The sequence below is a fragment of the Nipponia nippon genome, unplaced genomic scaffold (assembly GCF_047370975.1).
Source record: "Nipponia nippon isolate SJK-2023a ecotype South Korea unplaced genomic scaffold, ASM4737097v1 scaffold_18, whole genome shotgun sequence".
NCBI classification, from domain to species: Eukaryota; Metazoa; Chordata; class Aves; order Pelecaniformes; family Threskiornithidae; genus Nipponia; species Nipponia nippon.
In genome coordinates this window covers 9059266-9071311 of record NW_028262334.1, presented here as the reverse complement: position 1 = coordinate 9071311, position 12046 = coordinate 9059266, and the positions used below count along the sequence as shown (strand labels likewise).

The following is a 12046-nucleotide window of genomic DNA, read 5'->3' as shown; positions in this document are numbered from 1 at the left end:
CCAGAATTGAACACGATATACAGTTTGTGGCTTTTGTGTCTTATTTCTTAATGTAATATATGATGTACAAATCATACGGTACAGCAAAATATGGGGATCTGTAGTTACCCTACCACGTGGCCTGTCTCCTGTCCTTGATTTGACCCCCTGGTGTTCTCCTTGGCTCTTCTGATCTCCCTCTCCAAATCAGCAATCTCTGCGTAAAGAAAATGAGCATCAAGATCAATCCTGGCAAGAAGGATCCTCATAATGAGACTAAAGGCTCAATTTCATGGAAAGATTTTGTCAGTCAGCAACGTGCTAACATCCACAGTCCAGGCAGTACGTCCCAGAGATCGTTATTAAGGAGTGTGGTTAAAAACTATTTCCCTGGAGTGATTTTGCTGCTTGGGCAAATCTCTCACAGGTGCAATCTATTAGGAAGGCCAGACCACGTCTTATAAACAAGCAAGCAAGAATGATCCAAAGAATAGGCAATGATGTGTTGCTTTGCCAGCACGGAAAGTCCAAGAGAAGACTGTAAATGTTAGTGGAAGTAGAATTTGGGGGGAAAAATCCATAGTCTATAATGGGATTTTTGAAAGGAACTATTCATTCTGTACCAGATTTTCCAGTCTGCAGAACTGGTAGTTTAAGAAACAAACAAAAATACCCAAAGAAAAACTCAAGCAACCTAACCTGGTTATTGAGTGAATGTTGCCTTCTTTTCGTATAGTGTATGTGGGACTGACAATAGATTTAAGTCATCTGCTGTGCAACGTGATTTGCTCTGCCATAGCCAATTCCAGCTGCAGCAGCCAACATGGATTGTTCAAGTCGGGTGACACCAGCATTTGCGATCTGAGATGCAGCCCCCTTTTTTCTTTTTTCTTTTTTTTTTTTTTTGAAGATGATTGAAAGAATCAAAATTATAGGAATCTTCCTCACCTGAGAGGCACAGAGTTAGGTAAGTAGATATTTTTGCAAATTCTCTTAACGCCCCAGCTTCAGCCTGACAATACAACACTGATATGTTGCTCTTCTCTCCTAGGAATGAGAATTCAAGATCCAGCAAGAAGGTAAGCTACATAGTTAGTTATAACAAATTCCACATCCATTCTAAAAAGAGATTTCCTAGAAATCCTTTCAATCTGCAATTCAAGTATTCTTTGAAGTCAGTTCTCTTGCAAAATTTTCTGGTCCAGTTTTATTTTTCTGTAATACCTTAAAGTACACGTAGAATGTGATAATTTCTTCTTTTGTTTCCTTGGCTAAGGAGAATTCAGTGTGTATTTTTGCTTTACCCCACTATTATGAGTGATTCATCTTGCCTTCCAAAATGATTACATGTCCATCAGTCCAACCGCAAACCCTTTTTCAGAACTCCTTGCCACTGTTATATATACTGAATAAATTGAAGCCAGACTATCTCAAATACACGTTTCCGTGACACGATAAAATGATTGCTAGGATTATAACTGTCTGTAGCTGGAACTGAGAGCTATTTCAGCATTGAGCAAATAAATCAACCAACTGTTCCCCGCCCCCCTAAAACCACTAAAAAGTATATAACCAGTATTTGATCTTTTTCTGCAGGATCCAGAGGAGCCTGCAGAAGCAACCACCTGAAACAGTCCTCTCAGTACTTTCCACCTGTAGCCTCCTGTGCCTCATCTCCGAATCACTGCGTTTGGGCTTTCTCCTGGCACTGAGCCAGTCTGCTTGTTGTTAAACATTTTCCCATCTGTTTTTGGTTCCACACTGGATTTCTCCTGGATCCTGAAAGCAGTGAATAATTTTGAAGGAAAATGACCGACTGAAGCAGAAGACAATTTGAAGAGTCGTCCACATGTTATTGCTAAATCCTGGAAGCCTCCTTTCAGGATTAATGGTTCCTTAGTTGCTCCGATAGCCAGGGCTAGCAGCACTCTGGTAGGCAGAGCAGATCTCAGGTGGCCTCCTTGGCTCTGGTTTTGCCTCAGGTTGTTTTCACTTCTCTTTCCTCAGAGACATATTTCCTCCTCAGCTACTCTTCTTCCTCTCTTACTCATGTGGTGTTGCTCTTCTGTGCAATTATACATAATTTAAATCACAGTTGCTCTGGTTCCACCTTCCACTATTTGAGTATTAAATTTCACTTTATTTTTAATCAAACCACATCACGTTTCTTTTTGGGGTCACGGAAGCATGTTTGGCATGTTTAAGTTGCCACTGTGAGGTTCTTCTCCAAACAGAATTCAAACCATTATGTTACAGTCTGTACCAGACCCTTCCTAGCAGCTGTGTTTATACAGCTCCTAGTAAAATGGGTCCCTGATTAGGATTTTTGAATAGCTCATTCACTGAAAAAATGGTGTTTTGAACCAGCTAAAGCTATTTTAAAAATTGGGATAATATATGATTAAAAGTTTTGGTTTGAAGAAACGTCAGTGGCAAATTTTAGGCCCAAAACATCACCACCATTAATATCACAAAGATCAAGTTACGGGAATTTAATTGGGCAAGAAGTGTTTTTCTTTTTCTTGCTTAAAAAAATAGCTGAAAAATTCATTTGTCAGAGATTGAAAATTATATGTTCAGAGTAGTCACCCAAAATGGTTAAAGTTTAGTAAATTATATGGAACTGAGGGCAGGTTCTTTATCTTGGAATTTTCAAGCTACAGTAATTTGGGGGCAACTTGATCCAGAATAAGAAACTGAAGATTAGAGCAGTTCTGGGGCTGCCTCACACCTATCAAGACAAGCTGTCTGAAAAACCAAAACCCGTCCTCTATCCGGAGCGCCACTGGTACACGCTACAGACCCTGTGTGTTGGACAGGTGGGTTGGAAATAGCCATTGCCACGCCAGGAAATCTCGTTAGGAGGTTGGAGAAGCGATAATTGGTGTGCCAGCAGCAATGCCTCCTGGTGTGCACGGAGCCCTACCGGCTTGGAAAGTGTTGAGGCTGGGAGGAAAAGGTGCCTCATCTGGGCTAGTCCCCCCTGTGGAGCTAGCAGCTGCATTGCCAGTATTCTGCAAGTTTGGTTACATGCTTTCTTGCTGCGGATACTGGCATTGAACAAAAACAGTAAGCGTGCATTAAGGCAGGGAAACACAAGTGCTGCTTCTGCTCCACTAAACTGGAACACATAATTAAAGGACCAAAAGCTACTTCGGCTGACAAACTCCGTACTTAAATGTTTTTTAAATCGTAAACTAAGAGCAAAGATTTATAACTTTGTGTCATGATCCATAAATCTAGATCTCCTCTTGTCCTTTTACTCTAGACAAATGGCTTGTAGAGGAAATTGTAGTGGTTTGGATAAGTCTAGGTTTCAGCAGTCAGCCCTCTTAGGTCAGGCATGTAAGAAACATCTGTAATTGTTTGAGGAATCTGGCAGACGATCTTGAACTTAAATCACGTTTTCCCTTTGAAAGCTGGAAACGTCCATGTATAAATTAGACACGCAAGCCACATACCTCTGCACTTGTGGAATTAGACAAGGTATCAACTTGCTGTTACCTTGCAAATGCTCCTGCAAGGTAAGAGCAAGTTGATACCTTGCTATAGTAAGAGACCAGCTTAAGGTTCTTTAAAACTGTGTACCTTTTTTATGCCCCAGAATAAAATCTAATAGTTTTAAGGGGAGTTGCCATTAAATGGCAGGCTACTTTGTTGTTCAGAATTTGCCACTTGGTTTGGATTTTGACTAAGACTAGAATCAAAAGGTTCTTTGAGTAAAATTATACAAACTCTCCTTTCCAGGCAGAATTGCTAAGTTTTGTGCATCGTTGTCACATACTGGGCCTCTCAGAACATTTAGCATACAGTTGTGCATCATCTGTCTGGAATCATCTCATCCTGTAATCATGTGAATTCAAGTCATATTAAATTTAATCCTGGTTTTCAGGATTATACCCTGCAAATTTAAAACTGTAGAGTATAAGAAAGGCATAATGTTCCTGGCCGCTCATTATAAAAAATGAGGCCCAGCTCATTGTTAAGTAAGTCAGTCTTCGGTTCTGCCGCTGAACACAGAATTCGGTAAACAGACTTCAGTGGGAGATTCAAGCTGATGTCTGGTGACCTTTGTCAAGCAGAACAAATGATTGCTATGTTTGCTAGAATTGTATTAGCGCTGGATGCTTCTGATACAGCCTGAGCAAATGAAGTTTAAAAGTCTGGCTGTCTATCAGCAAACTGCCTTTTGATGGAGTCCACAAATGCTGTAGCATAGACCCTCCAGGCAGGAATTTGAGGCTCTGCTTTATTTGATGCCAGGTCCTCTAATAGTTTCAGAAAGTGATTTTGCTGGTAGTAGAAGAGCATGATGAAAACAGGCAAAATCCTGAGTAATGTGTTAAAATCAATTCCCGTGGGTGAGATTCCTGCATAGCATGTCCTTTGGGGACACAGTAGTTGTCTGAACAACCTGAGGAAGAGGCTGTCGCGGGGATGCTGCATACAGGCTGCATCTCTGTGTGTTCCAGCTCAGGAGTGACGAAGGATAGCTACCAACTATCTAAGCTTAAACCAGCTCTTAGTGGACAAAGAGCCAAAACCAGGCAAGAAAACCCACAAAAAAAAAGAAAAGCCAAAATTTGCAACTACTCCTTACCTATTTTTTGTATGAATAACGTATAAGAGCTAAAGACTATATTGATGATTCGGAGACTCATTCAGAGATTCTGACCTTGACCCCTGAAATGCTGGTAAGTTTACTGTGGAAGTCTCCTTGGTAGCTTTGCGCTCGAGGATGTACTTGATTTCTTCCTAGCAGCATTTAGTGACCAGTCGTGTGTGATGCCAAGCCTTTCCATGTTCAGCACCCTGCTTTTTTCTAAGGACAAGCTTAGTTGGTTGTCAGAAGTCCTTCTGAGGCAGGGATTTTTACTGTCGAGTGATTGAGTGAGAATCACACTAGAGGGAATGAAGGTGGGAGAATTGTCTCCCTTGAAGCCATTCCTGGAATAAAAAATACCTCTGCTGTCTTCAGTGTGTCGCTACTGTAGCACCAGGGAAAACAGACTTACTGTTTTCTTGCAACACTTTCTGCCACCTTCTTTACTCTTGTTTTCCTTTCTGTCCTCTGTACTTTTTCCTTGCTGCTCTGTCTTCTACATTCAGTATCTCTCTCTGGTTTCACTTACTATTCCTTTACACAGTTAATCTGAGGCAGTCAGTTCTAACTGCTTTATTTTTGCCTTTACTCCCTGGGAGACCTCCACATCCATCCTGTTCCCTTCCCAGGGCTTTTTTGCATGCCAGCACTGGCATGTCTTAGCCAGCTTCAAGCCTCCCTGCTCCTCCAGCCAAGCAAGTAGTCGATAGCAAGAGACTGGGCACCTGACCGGCCTCAGCTGAATATTTCCCCTTTGGGATATTCTCAGTGGCTACTGCCACGCTCGATGCAGCGTGGCCCAGGTTCTCTCTACGTGGTGGGGGTGGCAGGACGGGTTGGCATAGAAAGTGCAAAGCAATCTGGCATCTTCCACAACTGCAATGTTTTTTCCCCGTGAAGAACGTAAGTTTCCTTTTCAGGAAGATTAACCTGTTTGGAAGATGTTTTTCACATCTGCAGGGGAATACAGTGTAGTATTTCTCTTGCAAGCCCATCTGAACCACTTGAAGAAGTTGCAGTGAGTATGTTAGAGCTGATTGGCAGTTGTCAGTCACTGGTTATACGTCTTCAATGTTTTTCTTAGGCAGGCTGAATTGCCCGATACAGCTCTCTGGGATGTCGCGGGAGGCAGCGCAGCATTTTCATTTAATTGCTTGTGGAGATAGCTGCAGGATTGTGGTGTCAGAAAATATTGCTAAATCTCAGGGGATTTCTTGGCATTTTGTTGCCACAATAAGGTCATAGTTGTCACAGTGGCTTAGTACAGCCACAGAATATATGTACAATTATTTATGCAGCCTGAAAATGTAGTGCAGTAATAAAATACTGTATTTACGTATCTGTGACTTGAATTCACTTGAGTCTTCTAATGCTACTTTCGTCCTTTGCTGTATTGTTTAAATGCATATTTCTCATATTTGAGATTTATAAAGATGTTAAGAAGAGTTTTATGCTGTCAGTCTGGTCACATTTTGCAACCAGTCTTAAATATGATCCTGCTTGTGGGTTTGTGTCTCTCAGCTGTCTTTATTACCTAGGCATTTCAGTTTTGTAAATCCATATTTATAAGGAATTTCTTCCACAGTAGAACTGCCATTGCCTTGTTAATACCAAGATGACAAGCGGCCTGAAAATGAGATGTCGAGCAAGCATAGGCAGTTTCCACTTGAGTTTTTTTGACTGTCCTGACGCCCAGCCAGTCCATGTTGTGGAGCATGTGCAAAGTAAGATTAATGTAGTGCAGAGCTGCTGCTGAATTACAGGAAAGCAGTCACTTGAGACAAAAATGAGGTTGCTGTGCCTCCACCCCTCCCCTAGCAGGTCAAAAGCTAGCTTTGTTTGAGAACGTAAAGGTATTTGCTTTTCTGCGTGTCATAGTTGAGACCTCCTGGCTCGGGGATATGTTTACTGTGTGCAAAATATGAGCCTACAGCAGGAGTGGATGTTTCCAGTAGAAATTATCTTAGTTGCACAAGTGTGAAAAATGCTTTCTCTGTATTGTGCTTTTGAAGATCCTCTTCTCATGCTATAATCTTTGTGTCTATTCCTCTTGTCTCCTGTGAGACGTTTCAGTTCAAGCATTATGATTAAGTCAGAAGAGTGTTCACCCTGTGAACAATATGAAGAATGCTCCCATTACCCTCTTACCTGTATCCGTGGGATTAGACCATGAACTCTTCAGCTGAAAGCATCCCTGGCAGGTTGCTCATATGCACAGTCATTCTGGCCCAAGCAGAACTGCTTGCATAGGTAAAAAAACTCAATGTGATCTTGCAATGCTACTTAGCAAAGTCATAGGCACATTGGTCATGGTCGAGTATTACTGGAGGAGCTTTCCGGGTGCTGCTTTGTGCCTTTACTATTTCCATTTGTCATGGCCTTGGTGCCTCTCACTTCTGGGTTTGTTTTTAGCAGGAGCTTTGTTTCTCTGTTATGATACATTTGAGAATTCTCTGTTTTTTCTCCCAGAACTTAAACTGGAGAGAGATTTTTAGTATGTCTTGCAGAACAGAACAGATCTGAAATCTGGCTAATCAGACTAATCTGATAAAATAGGTTTTAGAATTAATCTAACACCAATCTGCTGCTCTGTAAAAAGCATACATAAGCAGTATTTATTGTCTGTAGCCACGGGGGGGGGGGGGAGCTCTAATGTAGGATGGCTGCATTCAGCTACGGCAGCAGCAAAGAATTTCCTGAGAACACTGCATGTGATAAGCACAGTCCAGCGTGTTAGCCTAAATTTGCTGGTAAATGTTTGTGCACAAACCCAGGCTCTCTGAGAAAGGAGAGATTGAGCTGAAAATCATCCTTGGGAACCTGGAGGATTTTTAAGGTGAATGGGGAGAAGAGGAGGAAAAATGTGATTTTCAGGCTGTAATGAAAGATGGCTTTGGAGGACGCGTGCATGTGCAAGGAGCCTGAGGGAGGAAGTGGAAGATAGAAAATTCAACGTCTTTGAACACTGACAAATCACTGGGCTACGCTTAATGATCTGACAGCGTCTTCTCACTGGCTGCATCAACATTAGGGCTATTCATCACTTTCATAAATTCATAGCATTAAGCAACACAACTTTTCTATCAACACATGTTTTTTCCTGCCTGGTGAGCTGAAGAACAGCTTCTTACAGTTACTTCAGCAGGGGAAGCACACAAACGAGCAGGTTGTACTCTGTTTCAGATTGTGTGATTTATGTCTCGGAACCATTTTTGTCTGCCACAGCCATTTTGAGCTTGAGATGTTGATTCCAGAAACTGTTATTTTGCTATTCATCATCAAAGGTTTGGTCAAAGGTTTCCTCTGATCAAAATATTTGTGTCTTCACAACCCTCTTACTGAGACATGCCAGTGTTCCCTTTGATGCAGTTTAGGAATGGCTAAAAGTAATAAAACATACAAATGGAAAGGTTTTCATAAAGATAGCATTTGTTTTGGGAAGCAGTGGTATCTTTACCATTTATTACTGGGAAGCAGCTATGTCATCACACTTGTTGGGAGACAGCCGTATACAGCTGCTGGATGGACCTGATTGTTAGAAAGCTGTTTTATAAGAAGCATCATTCATCGCACTGATCCACTGAGAGGCCTTAATCCTGCCAAAAATAATGGGTATACTGTAACATCAGCAGCCATATTGAAATAAGGAATTAGAGGCTTTTGGGGCTGGATTTCTTCGTATTGAAAATGTTTTTGTGTGAAGGTCTTGTTGATGGTTTTGGTGGTGACGGTAGTTATATTGGTCATTCACATGACTTGCCATAGATGACAGCTTTTGGGACCAGGAAGGACTGTCCAGTGCTTATGCTGTTTAGCGTAAAGAAAATGCTTCATGTATAAAGTGATGAGATTTTGTGGTCGACTAAACAACGTGTGGAAAGAGGGAGAGCAGGACTGGAAGAGAGGGGATTCCGTTTGCAAATACATAGAGCCCAGACCCTGCTGGTTATGGTATGGAGTTTCTGTCATATTCCTCTAACACAATGATGGTGAGAAGTCATTCAGAAGTGTGTGCTGATTTGACCACGCTTATGAGCTTTCTTGTTTTCACTGAGTATATTTGCATACCCAAATTTCCCTAAGGGAGACCTTCTAAGCACAGTTTAAATTAAACTTTAACATTTGCCAGAATAAAAATGAATGTTGTATAACTGATCACAAAAACTGCAGTTTATGCTCGAGTACAAGTATCAAGGAGGACTTTGGCATAACTAACGCAGTATCCTATGCAAATATTCATAGTTGAAAAGGAATTAATCCCTTTCCAAAGAACCAGCACAAATCTTTCAGTGGCACATAAGCCTGCTTTTGAGGGAGCAGGTGCTTCGCAAGCCCTGAGGATTCAGATTTCAAAACAATCTGTACTCTGCATTGATACAGAGATGCAAATATTTAAAAAAAAAATCAAACTCTTATTCTCTTATAAATTTGCTATAAGTTCTGTATTTTGTGAATTTAGCTGTAACTTACGTGGCATGCAGAAATTCTGTAAGAACAGGACTTGGATCATCTCAGCCTGGAACTGGACAATCTCAGCTTTAAGTTGGGATAGAACAAAGCTGTAATTGATGTTGGCCAGGTCTCTTTGCCAAGCTGCTCATTTTGGTCATTCATAGCGAGAGACCCTTATTTTGTAAGAACCGTTTGGTTGGTGAAGACAGCAGACAGGTTCTATTCTGTCCTCGGAGAGGGTGGCATGGTGCCAGTGTCAGCAGCCAGCAATCCTAAGTGTTGTGTTCAATCACAAGATTAATTTTTCCTTTTATTGGCTTTTCCTTTCAGTATCACCAAGCATGACATGTTGTAAAACAGTAACACTAGTTGAACAAGGGTTGGCGAGCATCTCGAAGCCCCCTGGCTATGTTGATAGCAAAATGAACATTTGGCTTGATGTGCAGCCAATAGAGACTCCCAGGAAACCAAACTGGGAAAACACACTTGTCAATGAATGGGCCATGTGCCTGGGGAAGAATTAGGGAAGAGGAAGCAAGATGCGCCTGCATATCAGAGCTATACTGGGGCTCGCGTTCTTTTTTTTTTTTTCTTACACATTTCAAGCATCCGCAGTTTCAATAGCATGTCAGATGCCTGAGTTTTCAAGCTATAGATCCAATCCATTAATGGTCTGTGGTTACATTGGGATGTATTTATTTTAGCCTTAGGCTGACCATATGCAAGTTAGCTTCTAAAAGGAGACAGCAGTAGATCCAGATCAAGTTAAAGATTTGTACTCATCCTGCTGAACACAATGACTGCAAGGGGTTGTGCTTTGCATTGACTCGTATAGGAAAAAATGAGGTGTTTTTTTTTTTTTGGAGGGATGATGCTAGATGCAAAACTTTTTTATCCTCAGAGTCTGCAGCAGTGACTGGGTGAGCATCCCTAGTATGCTATGCCGTCATGCAGAAATCTGGTCATAGGTAGGAGTGCTTGTGGTGGAGAAAAAGGCAGGCTTCGTCGGTCAGCGCCTGTATCTGCAACCAACCGTGTTCATTCATCTTCATTCGAGGGACTTCTGTGGTCTTGGAATGGAAAGTTTAGCAGAGTTTGGTGTGAGTGCAAGACTGGATAACTCTCTGCTTGGCAAAGTAAGATATGTGAGCTTCCAGAAGCCTGCATTTTGAGTGTTATTAAATATTTTAAAACTTAAATGAATATACTCCTGTCTTTGTACAGATTATGTTGTAACCTATGCATGTTATGCTCCTAATGGTCTGTGCTGCCGAAGACAGATTATAGCACTTTACTGTACATACAGGAAGATAAGTGTACCTTCAGGGTAATGTCCCTTTAAATTAAGATTTCTGTTTGTGGATTTGACTCATTTTATGGATAACTTCAGCGTAAAGGCACAGATTTGCATGAACCATTTTCAGCCCAAGTTGCGCTTTATTAGCTTTTCACAATCAATAGGTAGGGCAAACAATAATCAGTTAATCTACTGTATGAATAATACAGCTGCTAAAAGATCAAGGACCATTGCATGGTACAGTCAGGTGCTGGTGCTAGTTTGCAAGGCTGGGTTCCCTTGAAAGCAAAGGTTTCAGATTGCTGCCTTGACTTGTGGTTCTTCTTAATGCCCATTTTACAGGAGCTGCTTCTGTCAATTCTTTCTTCTGCTGGAGATCCCTCTGCAATGAAACTGTTCTGTGATTGATAATCTTGTGAAAAGATTTCAGTAACTCGAAAGTAAAAATCCACAAATGGATCTCGTGCGCTACGGTTGAATGTCACTTTTTTCAAATAGACACCATGTGGCAGCTCTCTAGGAAGTGGCCTCATTTTTTGTTTAAAGGATTAAACTTTTAAGCCCCCATTTCTAACCTCATGCCCGCTCGCTCAAGGAGCTGAGACCTGAGGGTGGGGGGATTAGGTATGGTTACGCATTTATGTAAATATGAAGTATTGACTGGAAATTGCAGGAGGAGACTGCAACCAAACAGCTGTCTTTGCCAATTTAGTATTTATTGCAGAGTTAAACAAAATGCCTTATTGTTTAGAGCATTATTTGCCTTGGGCATTGGCTTAGACAGTCGCGTTGGCTGAAAAGAATTTCCTAACTCCCTTTTCCACACAACAGAAGATGAAGTAGATAAGAGCAACAATTGGCTGTTTTGATCTGGCGTTGACATATGTTCCAAGCATCTAATTCATGATCCAACTAAATTATTTTTCTCTTTCATGGCTGCAGCACTCTACTCCTCGTTTACCATCACTGCCTCTTATGCTCCATCAGGGGCTTCTTTCTGAGCTTCCTTTCTCGTCAAAAGCGAACAACTTTAAAAGATTCCTGCTGCACAGCATGTAAATTCTTTATGCACAGGGAGTGTTCCTGACATGTTAATAGTATGCAAAGTCTTTTGGAGTTACGAAAATGCTCCGTTGAAGGAAACAAGTTCAAAGCAGAAGTTAGAGGAACTGCATGAGAAAGCTTTCGTATTCTTGGTAGACAAGAGCCCAGAAAAGTTGTGATGCTACATGGTGATGGTAATAAAAGTTGGAGACACTGAGCTACAGAATATTTCTGTGGAGAGCACTCCCCTGAAATTTCACTGGCTGTTCTCATGCACCGTCCCACCGTCTGCTGGGAAAAGGCTTCGGATCAGCAATACGAGTGGGTCACATAAGTTTCCTGCATCTCGCCAGGCCCCCAGGCAGCTCTAACCAAACCTCTTTCAAAGTGCTTACTTGGTTTCTGAATAGAATTTATCAGCTGGCATGGAGCAGTGATTTAACTAGTTCAGTTCTTGATGCAATTGGATGGTGTAGGAAAAGCTGTAAAAGCCCTGCTTTCCTTTCCATGTGCTGCTCTGCAGAAGGGGCCATCTGGTCCAGCAAGGTGTTGGTGCCGGTGTTGCTGGCCATCTTCTCTAGAAGGCAAAGACGAGGCTGCTGTCTTCCCTTTTGCCCAGGGTCGAGGCCGGCTCCAGCTGGTGCTCAATTCCAGCTGTGCTGGCAGGTTGT

At 41.8% G+C, this 12046-nt stretch overlaps 1 protein-coding gene across 7 annotated transcripts in view; it reads left to right on the top strand.

The window, feature by feature from the left end:
- ZDHHC8 (zDHHC palmitoyltransferase 8) overlaps positions 1-12046 on the top strand; it is a 117888-nt gene that overhangs the window by 61651 nt on the left and 44191 nt on the right. For 2 of the 7 annotated variants that reach the window (XM_087754616.1, XM_087754617.1), the window contains exons 2-4: positions 890-946; positions 1031-1058; positions 1576-2798. The exons of 2 other annotated variants lie outside the window; for them this stretch is intronic. The gene's annotated coding sequence lies outside the window, so the exon portion shown is untranslated. Of the gene's footprint in view, positions 1-715; positions 947-1030; positions 1059-1575; positions 2799-6505; positions 6833-12046 lie in introns of those variants that run through there. 3 more of the 7 variants (XM_087754615.1, XM_087754618.1, XM_087754620.1) reach the window with 3 other exon arrangements.